Here is a 17,677-nt window from a genome sequence, read left to right on the forward strand (position 1 = left end):
GGGGAAGAGACAAAGTTTGTCAAATGGATACAAGAAGTCATTTCCAGTATATTTCTCTACCCCTAAAATCAAGAATATCTTCATACAGAGACTTGTCTCCTTATTGCCCTTCAGACAAAGGACTGCCCGCTGTAAAACAGAAAATATGGCCACTGTATTTGTGATTATGAAAACTACTTTTAACCCTAGCAGCAACTTCATGAAGCAGTAAATACTTTCCTCTTTATGCAATGTTTCTCTGTATGCAACGTTCATCCAGAAAAAAGTATCCTTTCAGACCTCAGCTTTGTGCAAAGCATTTCAGTTTGTATTCTTGTTCTGAATAATATTTTGCTTTCTTTGTAAGTTCTTATGAATTGGATTATTCTGTATCTTTAAACATCAGCTTTGATAGCTGAGTCAGTGATCCCTAAAATAGGAAAGCTAACAGTACATGTAATAAGCATCTACTCAGATGTAATTCTTGCTGAGTTCAGTGTGTCTTTATCCTATGTAAAAATGTCAGTCTGGCTCAGTTACTTTGAAATGTACTGTTGAAATTTGACTGAATTTTATGAGCTCTTTCAGAATAGTGTAATAATATGCTTTTATTTTTTCCCAGTCACTAGGGGGCACTCATGTATTAAAGTTCACACATTAAGTAGTTTTTTTTTCTGGTGTGTTTGCTATAGAAGGCTCTTGGGAAATAGTTTATTTCAGGGATGCTAACTTGAAATCTGAAAAACGAACCAGTTTGTAGCATCATGTAAGTACTAGGGCAATAAACTACAGTAGAGTCTCACTTATCCAACATTCTGGATTATCCAACACATTTTTGTAGTCAATGTTTTCAATATATCGTGATATTTTGGTGCTAAATTCGTAAATACAGTAATTACAACATAGCATTACTGCGTATTGAACTACTTTTTCTGTCAAATTTGTTGTATAACATGATGTTTTGGTGCTTAATTTGTAAAATAATAACATAATTTGATGTTCAATAGACTTTTTCTTAATCTCTCCTTATTATCCAACATATTCGCTTATCCAACGTTCTGCCGGCCTGTTTACGTTGGATAAGTGAGACTCTACTGTATTCATTAATTTGGAGTAATATTTTTAGAAGTTTTAAATACATTTATTATCATACATATTTATTACTATATTTATTACTTAATAATGATAATATTTCTCCCAAGGGCAGAACATTAAACATACATCATCAGAGATACTGAGAAAAGCATGATATATTGGAAATCTAAATATCCCATCAGCCACCATCTATCTGAACAACTTCAAGCACTGCTCAGGAATATAGTCTGGCAAATCAAAGAGCAAGGTCCTCGACCCCTTAAAAAAACAGATCCCATCTTCCTCTAGCTGGAGACCCCAAAGAAGACTGTCCTACAGGTACAGATATTGAAGGACTGGCAGCATTGACAAAACAGTTCACATCGGTGAAACCAACAACAATAATTTACCTATAAATATTAAATTCCTAGGCGATGGGTGCCATGCTAGTAAAGCTGCCAAATACGGAGGAGATTAGAGTGCAGAACCCTAAATGCAAGTACCAAAAGTTTAAAATGGGATGTGGCCCAAACTGGTAGTCAGTGAAGGAATCTAGTGTGGAAGAAAGGTGGATACTTGTGGAAGTCTAAAACTAGTTGGACAGCTCTGTTCTGAAATAAAGCAATTCTAACTATAAGAAAGAGAAAATAAAATTTACCCATGAAGGTGGGCTAATCGCAATGAAGGTGAAAATTCATCCACGAACACTGAATTAACACTTAAGGTCATCTTTTGATCAAAGAAGGAAGCAGAGGGATCTTTAAGAGTCTCATCAGCCAGCCACTGGACTCAGTAACATGTTGAAGATATACCATTTAGACTGAGAGAAGTAATAGTTCCACACCTCACCTGGAATACAGTGTCTAGTTTAGGACACCACATTCCATGTGAGATATTGACAAGCTGGAACATGTCCAGAGAAGGATGACCAAAATGATAAAAGATCTGCAAGCCAAGAACAGCTTAGCAAACTGAGTATGTTTAGCTTATAGAAAAGAAGATTTAAAGGAGACATGATAGCCATGTTTAAATATCTGAAAGGATGTCTCATTGAAGAGAGAGCAAGCTTGTTTTCTGCTACTGTAGAGAATAGGAAATGGAGCAATGAATTCAATTAGCAGGAAAAAAATATGACGGCAAGATCTGTTCAATGATGGAATATGCTGTTCCTGCATGGCAGGAGATTGAACTGAATGGCCCGTGTGGTCTCCTCCAACAATGATTCTATGAAAGGTGGCAAATAATTGAAGCAGCATGTAGGCTTGAGCTTGAATCTTCTCCTACACATAGAATTGTCACAATTCATCTACATGAGAATAATCAATTGTACAAGCAATCCTCAAGCTTTGATGCAATTCATCTAATAAGTCCTGTCTTTAATGCCTTTCTAACCAAAAGAGAATAAATAGTTCACTCTATATGCAGCTCTGCATACAGCCAAGCTTTTAGGGCAATGTGACTGAATTAATTCTTGATGGTGCTAGAGCAGCTTTTGTTACAATGTTAACTTGATTAGCTGGAGTGTCTAGATTTAATGCATCCTCTATGTGCCGTTTTTCACTGCTGTCACAGGAAGAAAGAACACAATCATGCTTTGAACTTCTTAGTGTACTTTCCCCCTCCCCATATTATTCCATGATTATTTTTGCATAATGCTTTCCTATCTTTCAGTTTTTAAAACATTTATTTCTCTTAACAATACCTGTCTGATTTTTTTTTTAAAAACACATTTACTATTTTTTCAACTATTTTTGTAGATTTTACTTTTTAATGCTGTGAATACTATCTTACATACCTTTATTAAAATAATTTAAGAATTGTCTAAGGAAGCAACTATTAAAACAGTGTTAAGCAAAACTTTATACAGGAAATGATCATTATAATTCTGTGTTGAAAGATTCATTAAAGAGACAATCCTCAATTCTTCAGATTTAATTTTTGAAAAGCATTTTGACATACCACTAATTGGACTATTCTGTGCCTGAAGAGAGCTTCAGAGCTGTGATTTTATCTGCTCCTTTGATCAGAATTGTAATGAGAAACAGATCATAGGATGAACAATGCCAGCAACAAAGGATTTTACAGCATCTTACAGTGGTATTAGTGTAACAAACCAGAAATGTAGTGGTGTACAGATATTTTCAGTTGTTTATCAGTATTAGCTACTTGTTTAGAACAAAAGTAGTGTCCCAAACGTATACATCATGAATGCAATTTTGAACTATCTGCTCAGAGTGCCTTCCCAAAGGATGAAGGGTTGGCTGAGATTGTGGAAAACACTAGTTACAAGGGAGAGAAGCCTGCTGACCAAATCTGTTTTGCTGTTCCCCCTAATTGAGCTATCAAAGCTTCCCATGCCACCTCTCCTCAAAGTGCAACCACTTCAAAGGGGAACTTGGCTTTGCTCCTCCCTTGTGTTCTCCCTCTCCTAATGGGAAGTAGACATAAGACTGTGAGCTTTATCACACAAGGCAGGGAAACCAGCATTGTGGTTGGACACTTGTGACACTGTCAGAGAGAGAGCTACAAAGTCACTATGGGAGAGAGATGAGGCTGGCTACCACTAGCTATGGGGTTTCCCTCAGCTGGCAGCCAAGGCTGTAGCTGCAAAATTCTTTCCCTGCATAATAGTCGCACCCCGCCCAAAGGGTGAAAGTAGCAGCAATTGAATCTGAGAACAAAATGGGGGAGAGGTGTAGAAGAAGAAAGAAATTGTGGACTACTTTAAATGCAGTCAAAAAAGTGGGACAACAGAGGATTAATTGAAGCTCTTTCTACAAAATCTAGACAGAGGCAATGATATCTATAGTTGGATAACATAACCGATAACTGGGTTCATTCCTCTTTGTACAAATGTATGCAACTTTTGTTATGAATCCACAATGAGGATTCAGTGTGCTGATATTTTGTATGGATTATCCCGCTGTGCTTTTCGGAAGGAAAATCTGGCAGTTGATGTATAAAACTAGCAGATAGATAAACATGGATTGTTTGCAGCAACAGATGGCAGCAAAGGTTCCTCAGATGTTAGTTTGTTAGTAGTCAAGGGGAACTAATGTCAGGCACAGTGGTAATGGGCAAAGAGCTGTCTGGTGGTGAAGGTTAGAAGATGTTTTCATTATTTTTATTTGAAACACTGCTGAAACAAAAAAAAAGTGCCAATGAGTCCTCAAATATATCCTAGACAAACCAGAAGAAGTAAAAGCCAGAGAATTACATTTTGGAGTAATGAATGTAAATGACATGTAGAACCTAAGGGAGCATTTGGAAAATTTAAAGAGCAAAGTTCACAAAGTGGCAAGAAGGCATAGGTTTTTAAATGATACAGAAGTAGAGAATGGAGTTGAAGCGAGTTGGGCTGTTATTTTCCTTGCATATTGTATTTATTCGACAGTGTTCTTTGAAAAGAATCAGGAGAGAGCAGGACAAAAGGGGCCCAGCTAAAAAGGATGTGATGTGATAAAATTATGCTAAAATCAATTGATGAACTAAGACAACTGAGACCACTGAGCAAGTTCCAGATATGAAAAAGTGAAGATGCTTCAAAACCTTGAGAGCAGTTGGGTCAACTGGATGCAAAACACAGCCTGGACAGGGTAGAAGGAAAAGTTTCACTATGCAGTGCCATTTGTAAGCTGCCTTGAGTTCTCCCAGGGGTTGAGAAAGATGGGATATAAATATAGTAAGTAAGTAAATAAATAAATAAATAAATAAATAAAGTGTTCCAAACAAGCATAGAACTAATTTTCTCAAGAAACTCTTGACAGAGTACTGAAATGTTTTCTATAGCAAGTACTGTATTTAAACAAGAGTTTATATAATTAGGAAAGAGTTGGAGAGAGAGAAGGGGAATACAAAGATATAGTCCAGCTTAGTGAGAACAGGGTGTAACTATGTTAAGGAATAATACAATCAGAGAGAACAGTATATGAAATCCCAAGATTGTTGTAAAATAAAGGGAGTTTAGTTGAACACAAGAGGATGGTATTGGGTTTGGAAGGGCTGGGATATGTGGAAATGGAAGAGAAGTACTGTAAATTCAAAGTACCAGTAATTTGAAATTAAAGCAGTTTTCCTTGACATGGGTTTGGACTAAAATTCCCCAGACTGCAAAGCAGGAGGCATTTGCAAGGTGCCAGATTTAGGAAGTCTGAATTAGAGAATAAAATATGCAAAATAGAATGATGAGAAAAACTAGTACACATGCGCAAGCTTGCTAATATATTCATTACAAGATTTTCTTGATAAGAGAGAGAAAAGAAACTAGAAAATGTTTTTCTAGATCTCTATCTGAAAAAAATCACGCTATCCTAAGAAACAGGTTATATAAGACCATCTCTTTTATTATACTTGTATTCAAGAGATAGGAAAAGAAGAGGAACTAGAGAATTATATGGGTATCAGTTGAAAGTATTGATAGTCCACATTAATGAAGACAAAAATAACTAGTGTATTTTCTCATTTCTCTTTTTATAGTATTTGAAGTGGTTGGATAATAGATTTTTTTCAACATCAGCATTTACCATAATGCTTCTTTGACCTTTTGTAACAATATGCAGCAGAATCAATACAGCAAGTGCTCCTAAAAGTTTTAAAACATAAAAGGACACAAGGCTGCCATGTAACACAAAGAATTATGACTCTGTTAAAACATGGGTTGAAAAAAGGCAATGCAACTCAGGATATGCACAGGATGAGATGTTGTGATCCTGTAATAGATGCCATGACTTTAAGCAAATGATTATGATGTTATAGTGGCTTCCTTCTGAATAATATTACAAGTGTACCTACTTTTGCCATAACTAAATTGGGATACATAACTTCTCAACCACAAAAGCCTTATGAAGATTTTTAGCTCTTAACAGGGGAAGATCTGAATATTTCTCTCTCTTTAATGCAGAAATAATATTTGTAATTTATAAAGAATATTTTCCTAAGTATCAGAGCATTTGTTTCCAACAAATGATCAACACTGATGCAGGATTGAAACTGAAAGATAATGGCTTGAAGGTATACAACAAAAACAGTAACAAAGGATGTGAAAAATCTGTTATGTATTAATCCTAAAAAAAAGCATGTGTCTGGAATGGTGATCTTTGATGCAGGATTGAAACTCAAAGATAATGGCTTTGTCACATTTGTGAATGATGTGACTTGTTCCCCCAGGTCTGTGCTGATGTTCTGAGCCAGTTTACGTTGGTTCTGCTACTGAGAAAACTCCGAATGGTTGGAAACAGAGGTTTCATGGTATACCTGATCTATTCAATACAGCATGGCCTGTCTCATTAGATAAATTAAAGTGAGACCAAACATATGAGAGAAGATGAACAACAAAATGTTTCAGTACAGCACACTCCAGTTGAGTGCTCTGAACTCTCTGTTCAGCCAAGAACTATCCGCTCTCAGGGCACCAGTTGAAATTTCGTGGAAGTGATATGCTTTTCTAGGTCTTCAGATGGACTTAGCTCCAGACAAGAAGTAAGGGTTGAATACACATTTCTAGCTTACCCAGCAGAGCAGCAAACTGTTACCATTAGCAAGAACTGATTTGTTGCTGCAACTTGTATAGAAACTCCATGAGTTCATATATTCATTACCACTATACTGTCCTTCTTATTCCTCCTTTTAGTTATATCCACCTGGGAATCAAGACAACATCCAATTTAAAAGAACAATACAGCTAAAAACATACAAAAAGCAAACATGAAAATAGAATCCAAATAGTGACAGTATTGAAATGCTTAAAATCACTAAGACTAAATGCAATTTTATAAGGGTTACAAGCTATTAAAACAGTACACCCTAGCCCATTCTTTAAACATTTTCCATATTAAAAGGCTTTTGGAATAATAGGTTTTTTTTAACTGCCCTTGTATTGAAAAGATAAACGTGCTTCCTAAATCAAGGAACACTAGATGTAGGAAGTAGAATGAGACTTGAATGTACAGTAGTTGGAATGGCTGGACACAGCAACCATCACACTATCAAATCTAATTACTTATAGGTCATGAAGGAAAACCACCAAAGTTTTTTTTTTCAGAAAAGGAAACTTCTTAAATATTAGAGAATTGCTAAAATAAGATGTGGGAAACTGGTAATCAGCTCTCTCCACAACCCAGTGGTTTATTTAAAACCACAATTATAGAAGCTAAATTAGGAGAAATACTGCCATTTAGAAAAGACACTACCAGCTCCAAAAAAAATCACAGCCTGATTTAAAAAGAATGTCAATGAAACTGAAAGAGAGCACAACTTTGTTCAGAACAAGAAGGAATATTATCTTGAACTTGCAATTATATGTGTGTTCTCGAGCAACAGCACCCCCTTCCCCAAAAAGATGTATAGATCACCAAGAGACTCCAAGCAAGATATGTGACTTTTTCTTTATTATTAAAACATTTTCCATGGCTACAAAGTTGTGAAATACTAAAGCTCTAAAGGCTCTGGAATGGACCTAGCAGCAACTGTACCCTACAAACTCTAGCAAATCTAATCTTTTAATAAAATGTATGAATGTGATGATTTTTGTATAATTTGTATCTTTTATGCACTGTGCCAATTCCTAAAAGTATAAACTGTATCAAATGTAATGTATCTAAAGGTATATCTAGAAGGCAGCTACCTCTCCATGCCCTCCATTTGCATAATTCCTTGGGAAAGGCAATCACAGCCAGGATCCCTCTAGCTATTTCTCAAGCCAGATAACTATCAAAACTTTTGTGTATGTATGCAGATAGGTGATCCTCTTTGTCACAAGGGCAAACTCAGGATGTTTGTCCATTTAACTTGAGGCTGAGAGTCTGCCGCTCCTATGGAAGAGAGGGCTTAGTAGTTAGGACTTCATGAACTCCTTATGCCAGCAGCCAAGCCCTTGATTGTCTAAAATCACCACCTTTGTCTTTTGGGCTTTTCACCTTTGTCTCACGCAGAACTGGACACTCTGATTCATCAGGGACTCATCAGCACATCCATACCACGATTTCCTCATGGACTGAACCCTCCCAAGGGGCATCTCTGCAATGGACTGGTTGTTTGAACTGGCCAATCCCCAGCTGTCATTCTTCCCATCACAGGAATCTCCTCCTGCAGGCTGTGATGTCAAGGGAACCACCGATCAATCTGGGTGCAGATCCTAGCCTGCCTCTTTTTCAGCCAATCAGGGGAGGGAGCAGGAAGTCTGAATAGCTGTCAGAAATGTATGATATATCATGTATTTCTGTGTTAATTTATGTGTATATCTTTTGAAGCATATTGCTTGTACTTGCATCCTTTTTGACTGAATTGTAATTAACCTCTGTGACTTGCCTTCAACCCAGACAGCTTGTTCTCTGTCCTGGCTGATCTGATTTAGTGGATGCTCACCAGGCATGGACCTTTCTAGCCACAGTCCTAGCTGAAATGACTACATGTGGACAAAGGATAGAAAAAGGAAAGAGTGGAATTTTGAGGAACATAGTGTTAAAACATTATATAATTGTGTAGATTTTTTAGGATGCAGTGTTGGTAATAATCAACACTTGTCTTTTGATCCCCCCCCCATTATTTTATACATTTACTATTGAAGTTCTATATGGCAGAAAAAATCCATAATTTTTCCTAGGTCATGCAGTTTCCATGGAACGTAGGGTGGTACAGATATCTGGGTATTGGATTAACAGTCTGGGAATCCCCGCTTGACCATAGAATTGCAATGGGAGACCTTGAATAAGTCACACTCTCTCAGCCTTAGAGGAACACAATGGGAAATATCCTCTGAATCAATGTTGCTATTAAAATCCTATGATTGGGTGCCTCTATGTTGAATTCAGCTTGGAAGGCACATAACAACAGTTTCCATGCCCTTAAAATATCCATGTTGTGGAGAAAGAACAGCAGGCGATGTGCTCTAGTCAAATTGCCTTTGCTGTACACAGTGTAATTTCTCTGCAAAAATCAATTTATTTAATGCTAAAATTATGAAAGCAGAATGCTATTTAACATTGTAGCTGCTGAATATTATTCTCAGGGATTTTCATATATAATTTTATGAAAGCCCAATTCCATTACAGAGAGTTACCTCTGCCATAAACAAATGGAAGATTTAAAAAAAAAGTTTCATCATGTTTAGGCAGATTCCATATGTTACAATAGCCATTATACAGCTCTTTTTTCCTTTTTATCTGCTCGATTGAGTTACCTTTGCAAAAGAAAATTCCCATATACAGGTACATTTTTTATTTTTTAACTATTTTATTAAGTATATAATAACAAAATCTGCCCCAGGCGGATTCTGAACTTGCTGACTGAAAGGTTGGCTGTTCAAATCCAGGGAGCAGGGTGAGCTCCCACTGTTAACCCCAGCTTCTGCCAACCTAGCAGTTCAAAACCATGAAAATGTGAGTAGATCAATAGGTATCACTCCAGTGGGAAGGTAACGGCACTCCATGTAGTCATGCCGCCATGACCTTGAAGGTGACTATGGTCAACCCAATTCTTTGGCTTAGAAATGGAGATGAGCACCATCCTCCAGAGTCAGACACAACTAGACTTAATGTCAAGAGGAAACCTTTACCTTTACCTTAACAAAATATGTGAATAGGTAATAGACAACTATTGCATATGCACATTATATATAATGAAGCATTTCTATATTATCTATTCATTTCTTTTAGAAAATTATTATTCTTTCGTATATTCTTCCATATACAGATACATGAACACTTGAGAATATTTAGGGAGGAGATCAGACTCGAGTGAACCACTGCAACAAGATACAATGCAGTGATCAGATCACGGGGTTGGCTTAATTTCACATCAAGCAACTTGAAATATTTCAAGAAATTGGATCTAATGAACAACACTGATTTTGAAAACTCTGATTTTTTAAAGGAATTAGTATTTATATAAAGTATATGACTCCATGGGCTGTTATGCTATTAATGTTCAGCAGAAAAGGCCGACAGAGCAATTTATGTTGAGTCAATTAAACAATGATAATCCCAGACCACAGGTTTATAATTTAACAGCCACAAAATGGAAGGGGGAAGTGAAGAGAGGGGCATAAAAAAATAAGTGCAGAGCTAAACTACTTAAATGTATAGCATTCAGTATTAAATCCCATTATTATTTTTACCTTAAAATAGGAATGCGTAAAGCACAAGTGCAGGTGGGAGAGATTTAAATTTTCTACCTCCCAGCTATTTTTTAATTTTAAAATTCTCCCCATACAGAGATTTCTTATCCCATAGATATGAAAAGAAAAATATCCCCTGTGGCACTACTTTGGGGAAGAGAGGGAATATAAAATCAACTTCAAGGACCACATGTACTGCTCAAAAATGCTTTAATTAGGTTTTTCTTCCCAGATATATTTGTGTGTTATAATCTTATTCATTACTATGGTATCCAATTTTTAATTCTCCAATAAATTGATATAGAGATAAATTTTCAAGATTTTGCCAGTGGTACATGTACCACTTGAACTCGATGAAGTATGACATGATGTTCCAACCTGAATCTTTCTTAAAACACAGCATTGAACTGGACAGATGAGATAGCTACTACAAAAATATCTAGGTTGGAAATAGTAATCATTTCTGAAATCACTTGAATTGAAGGTTTTTAGAAGCTGCCTTTGCATTATGTAGGAACCTTATGTAATATATGCCTGGATACAGTTGTTCTTACATTTCTTCTTTCAGAACCAAGGTTGCTTTTACATCTAAAAAATAACATAATTTGCCATGAAAAGACACCGGAACATACTTCTCTCAAGGCAAAACTTATTTTAGCTACATTTCGATCAGGCTATAAAATAGGAATAAGGAAACATGAATAGAATGTAATTCTGGTAGTTTAATGGGAATATAGTTGCACTGAGGTCTCCATGACAAATCAGACAGAGCCTTGCAATTTCCAGATAAAACATAGTATTTTATTTCTCTACGGAAAAGAGTGATAGAGAGTGCTTGACACAAAATGAAGTGGTTGCTTCACTGCCTTGCACCTTGAAAGGAATGATTAAGACATTGATTATAAGAATCAGGTACATGTCAGCTATTCTTTGAAATGTCTTCTAGGTCAACCTTGGTAATATAGATTAAAAATAAAACCTATTCCATCTGACCCATAAGTCTTTAGAGAATTATGCCCACTATAGTCAGCCAAGAGAGTTGTGCAAGTGTATAAGACTGCGGGTCTTGTGGATAGTCATGGAAGCCCACCACAATATGACCAGAAGCACAAGGAAACAAAGCAGGGTAATAGGAACAACTAATGCAGCAGAAACACCTGTAGAGCATAAAGCAACAAAATACAGATAAATGGATTAGAGATGTATGCTGTTTTGGACCATGGACAGCACGGGGGGTGGTACAGAATATGTTCAACAGAGTTGCAAATTTCAGCTGAGCTGTTACACCCCAAGGCTGCAAGAGCACCTTGAAAACCATACCGGAGCCAGGATCAACAGCAAAGCAGTTTATTGGGCAGGGGCAGCCCTAGGTAATTTCGCCTTGTAAGCGAACCTAGTGACCGTGCCCCCCCCGAAATTGCACCCCCCCCACCCTCAAGACCCTGCACATACCTCCTTCGGCGGCGGCAGCTGTGGCGGCGGCGGGGAGGACCATCACCTCCCTCCCACGCGAAGGCCTCAACTGAGGCCTAGCTCTTCTCACAAGGCCTTCCGCATTTGCCATGGAGGCAGGAGATGGTCCCCGCCGCCTCCGCCCTCTGCGAATGCGGAAGGCCTCATCTGAGGCCTAGCTTTTCTTGTGAGGTCTCGCGAGACCTTACGAGTCCTCGCGAGACTTCGCAAGAAAAGCTAGGCCTCAGATGAAGCCTTCCACGTTTGCCGGGGGCGGAGGCAGCGGCGGGTACCATCACCTCTCTCCTCGGTGAAAATTGAAGTCTTCATCGAGGAGGGAGGCGATGGTCCCCGCCGCCTCCCTCCTTGGCAAATGGGGGAGGCCTACTAAGGCCTAGCTTTTCTTGAGAGGTCTCTCAAGTCCTCGCGAGAATAGCTAGGCCTCAGTAGGCCTTCCTCGTTCGCTGAGGGTGGAGGCGGCGAGGACCATCGTCTCCCTCCTCGACGAAAGTTGAGGCCTTCGCCGAGGAGGGAGGCAATGGTCCCCGCCGCCATCGCCTCCCTCCTTGGCGAACACGGAAGGCCTATCTAAGGCCTAGCTTTTCTTGCGAGGTCTCGCGAGTCCTCGCGAGACCTCACGAGTCCTCGTGAGAATAGCTAGGCCCCAGATAGGCCTTCTGCATTCGCCGAGGAGGGAGGTGGCGGCGGCGGGGACCATCGCCTCCCTCCTCAGCTAAGGCCTCATCTGAGGCCTAGCTCTTCACCGAGGAGGGAGTCAATGTTTTCCACTGCCGCCGCCACCTCCCTCCTTGGTAAATTTACACGGGGGCGCTGTCGAGGCCTCGACAGTGCCCCCCTTGACGGACGGCCGAGCCGGCCACTTCAACAGCCTCCACGTTGGACCGGGCCTGTTATTGGGGAATATATATATGCTAGCAAAAGCGTTTAAAGTCAATGGAGAAAATAGTTCATAAGGTAATGTCCTTAATTGTCCAAAAGCAAGTCCAATAAAGTCTCTCAATATTGTAATTCACAAATAGAACTTGTTAGTACACCAAGAAGTCAGGGTTAGTCCATAAACATTGTCCAAACAGGATTAGTCCATAAACGTTGTCCAAACAGGATCAGCCAGAAGTGGCCAGAAACAGGAACAAGACATTGGAAATCCACAAACTGTAATCCACATGGGAAGCAAAACCAAGGAAATCATGGAATCGAGGTTAGCAAGGCAAGGAATACTTGAGAGTCACAAGGCACGAACTCGGCTTGGAAATCCTGAAACAAGGCACGGGAACAAGACAAGGAGCAAGATACTGGAACATAGAGTCCTCTTCCAAGGATGGCAATGTTGACACGAGAACAGGAAGCGAGGCCCCTTTAAGGAGATCTCAAGGCTACCGGGCAATGAAAGTCCGGATGCGCAGAACGTCACATGGGAAAAGGTATTCATTCGTGCACTTGAGAGCCAAGCGCCGACTTTGTCTCACCCCTTTCCTTCAACTCCTGTCCTTTGCAAAAGATTCCCTCCGATCAAAAGCCACATCCTCCTCTGCCACAACAACATCTGGAAAAACCTACCTTGACTGAACATTGGAATGTTCTCCAATTAACAGATCTTCAGTAAGCACAACTTCGGGCACCTGCAAAGCCATTGGACTTTGATCCAAATCCCGGAGGGGCCCAAAATCTGAATCACACTGATTCACCCTCCATCTCTTGCGGAAGGGCAGAACCTGACGGCTGAGCTACAACATGAGCCCTCATTTCTGCTTTCCCAAATATGGTATCCTCCAAATGTTGTTGCTTTGATCCCCATCAACCCCAAAATTGCTGAGAGTTGATCAAGCTGGCCGGGGAATGTAACAGATATGCAAAGACTTCTATTATTCCAAGGTGCAGGTAGTTGAAGTCAAACCACATGTTGAGATCACATTATTGAGTGAGGTAGATGAAATATAAAATGAATCCAGATAAATGCCTAGGAAAGGATGGAATAATAATAGAACACCTAAAGGTGGGAGGTTATCATCTTCAAAAGGCGATCGCAGAATGTTTTATGCAATACTTGCGAAATGCCATCTTATCTAAAGATTGGACAACTATACTTCTAATGAAAAAAGGAGACACAGAAAGCCTTAGCAACTATCGTCTTTTTACATTCCTCTCTCAACTATATAAACTGTTCACAAAGCTCCTGCTACAAAGAATATATCAAGATGTGGAAATCAACAGAGAACAAGCAGGCTTCAGACGCAGCTGCTCTACCCTCAATCCATGCAGTCAAACAGTTACTGGAATAAAGCAGAGAATTTCAAGTTCCGGTTTGTTTTGCTTTCGTTGATTACCAAAAGGGCTTCAACTCAGTTTAGATAAATGCTATCCTTAACACTCTACACCAAGCCAGCGTAAATCCAGCATAAGTGAACATCATAAAAAGTATCAATACAGGGTGCACAACGAGCTGTTGTCAGAAGTGTGCCATATCACAATAAACAAAGGAGTGCATCAAAGAGACATAATACTGCCAAAACCATTTGTGACGACTTTGGAAAGCTTCTTCCAAAAATTTAAATTTAAAGGCGGGATTTCATTTGACAGCAAACAACTTTCTCATTTCCTCTTTGCAGACAATTGCGTCCTTTTTGCCAACAATCCAGAAAATTTACAACATGAACTGATAGACATGTCAACCAATGAACTGGATACCAAGAGGCCACAAGCGACCCTTGGGCAGGCCCCGTACTTGATGGGATGAACTATTGGTTAAGCTATTCAGCCAGAAATGGAAAAGGAAAGCATAGGATCGCATATTTTGGCAAATGGTAGATTTGTGTGAAACCCAAAGGAGTGAATTGATGACAAATTGGATAGGATAAGATAGGGTGGGGAATGCGTCCCGGATGCCAGGCTGTAGAAGATTGTGAGATAATACTGGAAGAAGATACAGCAGTAGACTTATTGTTTGGTGACAACATAATTCCTCCCATAACTATAGTAGATAGATACATGGATTTTCTGGTATTTTATATAACCCTTGTAATTAATACAAATTGATTTGAAGTAATAGATGTATGTTAAGCCGCTGAGCTGCTGAACTTGCTGACCAAAAGGTCATCAGTTTGAATCTGGGGAGTGGGGAAAGCTCCCGCTGTTAAGTCTAGCTTCTGCCAACCTTGCAGTTTGAAAACATGCAAATGTGAGTAGATTAATAGGTACTGCTTCAGCGGGAATGTAATAGCACTCCATGCAGTCATGCCAGCCACATGACCTTGGAGGTGTCTACGGACAACGCTGGCTCTTCGACTTAGAAATGGAGATGAGCACCATCCCCCAGAGTCTGACATGACTAGACTTAATGTCAAGGGAAAACTTTTACCTTTACCTAATAGATATATTAAAAAAGAAAAAAATGCTTTAATTTAAATGCTTTCCCCCAATGTAATAAGGACATTAAGAAAACTTTATACTTTGATAATTGTCTTTCCTCCTTTTCTTTAACCCATTCCCTCTTCTTTTGCAACATCTATATATCTCTATCTATCTATATAATAAAAGTGAAATCGGAGTATGTATCAGCGTTTTGATTGGCCTGGCGGAATATGTGCTCGCGTTTTGATTGGCCTCGCAGAATATGGATCAGCTTTCTAATTGGCCAGCCGGAATATGGGCCAGCTCTGATTGGCCGCCACTTTCACCGGCCACTGGGATCGCTGAGGGAAAAACTACTACCAACTGGCTTCGTTCGGCCTACTTCTCTCCTCAGAACGATGCTAGCTTTGGGACAGTTAACAGCCTCGGCTTACACTTTGGTAATCCAAAACACCACTGCCACCACCAGAAAGGCCGGACCTGGACCAAACTTGACACACATCACCCCATGAACCCACTGACAACGGATGGCCCCCTTTGGCCCCTCTGCTGACATGTTTAAGGCCTTCCAGGCTGGCCCCTCGCTGCTAGGCCGAAAAGGAAGACGCCATCTTGCCTCAGCTTTCAACTTCTTTGTAAGGCCCTACTTGCCTCAAAAGACAGCAGAGAACATTGTTATTATCTTTTTAACGATATGCTTATGAACACTTCTAGCCCCCAAAGCCCCAATCCAAGCCTCCTTTGATCATTTTGCTAACATGTTTCAGGCCTTGCAGCCTGGCTCCATTGTGCTAGGCCGCAAAAGAGGCAGCCATCTTCTCTGTTCCCCATGGTTCCAAACAGAGCAGCTTTTGCCTGTGTCTTTTGGATACAGCACTCTCCTTCAACAAGGTAAGGCGGCAGTACGTAAATACTATTCACAGCAGACTAAAGAGAAAATAATGACTATCTTTTTATTCTTTCCTTTTAAGGATCATTTACTCCCCCCCCCCCCCCCCCCAGTTTTTACTGAGGCAAAAAACTACCACAGAGCAGGCTTTGGCCTACTCACTCTAACAGGCCTGACACATACAGTCCCCATGGCCTACTATACATCCGGGCCCTGTTTGGAGTGGGATGGAACATGGATGATGGACTTGCATATGGGAGTTGTAGTTCACCTGCCCCACTGAACCCTGCTATTTCTTATTTATACTACTATTGCTTGACATTACTTTTATGTTTTATTTATATGGTGGATGTTAGCACGTGGCTTAATGACCTTGCAAGCCACTTTGGGTCCATTGCAGAAAGGCGGGGGAGAAATATCAGAATTAAATAAATACATAAATAAATAAATGTCTCAATGGTATGTATGGTTGGAATGACCTTCTGTTGGGAGGGCTTGAATGGTCTCTTCCTTTGTGGCAGAAGGGGCTGGACTGGATGACCTTCAAAGACCCCTTTCAAATCTAGGACTCTCTCTATCTCCCAATCGTATGTATGACTGGATGGCCATCTGTCAGGAGGGCTTGGATGGTGTCTTCCTTTACAGCAGAAGGGGGTTCGACTAGATGGCCTTTGGGGCCCCCTTCTAACTCTAGGATTGTATGGAAGCCTTTAAACCAGGCATGAGCCAACTTGGGCAGGTGTTTTGGACTCCAACTCCCACAATTCCAGAGAGCCTACCCCATGATGCGCTTTATGTCCTGGTGCCGTTTGCAGGATGATGGGCCATGGGTGATGGGATATGTAGTACTTTCAATCGCTACGATTCCCACAGACCACTGTGATGCCCACCAGTGACGGAACTGGACCAAATTTGGCACACAGATGGGACATGCTGAGGCGGGAGGTTAAAGAACCCCAGGAAATGCCATATATGGGCAGAGATGGCGACGGCTAGCGACCCGGGTGCATAAGCTCACAGAAACATGTGATTTCTGGGAAATCACGTGTTTCTGAAGAAATGAAAGCTAAAGATAAACAAACTGCGCGTGCGCACGCAGGCGCTCTGAGTGATTGTGAACACGACACAGAAAGAGTGCGCCCGGGCCGCTGGTCAGCGCTGATTGGATACAAGTCGAGCCGCGTCACAACTCTAAGCCAATGAATTTGCTTGTGGGCGGGCATAACCCGAACCCTGTAATGTGTATAAATATTTACTCAGCCCACCGCTGGGGGTTCTCCCTGGGAAAGCACCGTGTTGTGCTAGGGGGAACCCCAGCAGCCGCTTGCCAATAAACTGTTTTCTTGGAAAGACTCCAGTTGTCCGTCTCCAATTCCTCCCACTGCGCTCGCAAGGACCGTAGCACAAAGGTTCCGCTACATTTTCTGGTGACCCCGACATGATTTCCTGTAAGACGGGCCAGGGAGGTGGAGGCGGATCCCATTGACAGGACGGCCCCGACTCGGCGGCGGGGGCCGGAGACAACTACCGTGAGACGAGGAAGGGGCCCCTGAACATCCTAAGACCGGCTGCGGTGTTTGTCTCTACAGCCAACGCCGACCGACAGAGGGAGCTGCAACACCAGCGAGGTTCCATAGAAACCAGCCAGGAGGGAAAAGGATCCAGGGAAAAGTCCAGGGGCGAAGGTTGGTCCGACGTCTACAGAAATCTGGCATGTATAGTGGTTAAGTGAGACACTAGGGAACACCGGCGCCGGGAGGGACACACAAAGGTTCCCAGGGAGGTAGAAAGGGGCTCTGTCT

The sequence above is a fragment of the Anolis carolinensis genome, chromosome 4 (assembly GCF_035594765.1).
Source record: "Anolis carolinensis isolate JA03-04 chromosome 4, rAnoCar3.1.pri, whole genome shotgun sequence".
Lineage (NCBI taxonomy): Eukaryota > Metazoa > Chordata > Lepidosauria > Squamata > Dactyloidae > Anolis > Anolis carolinensis.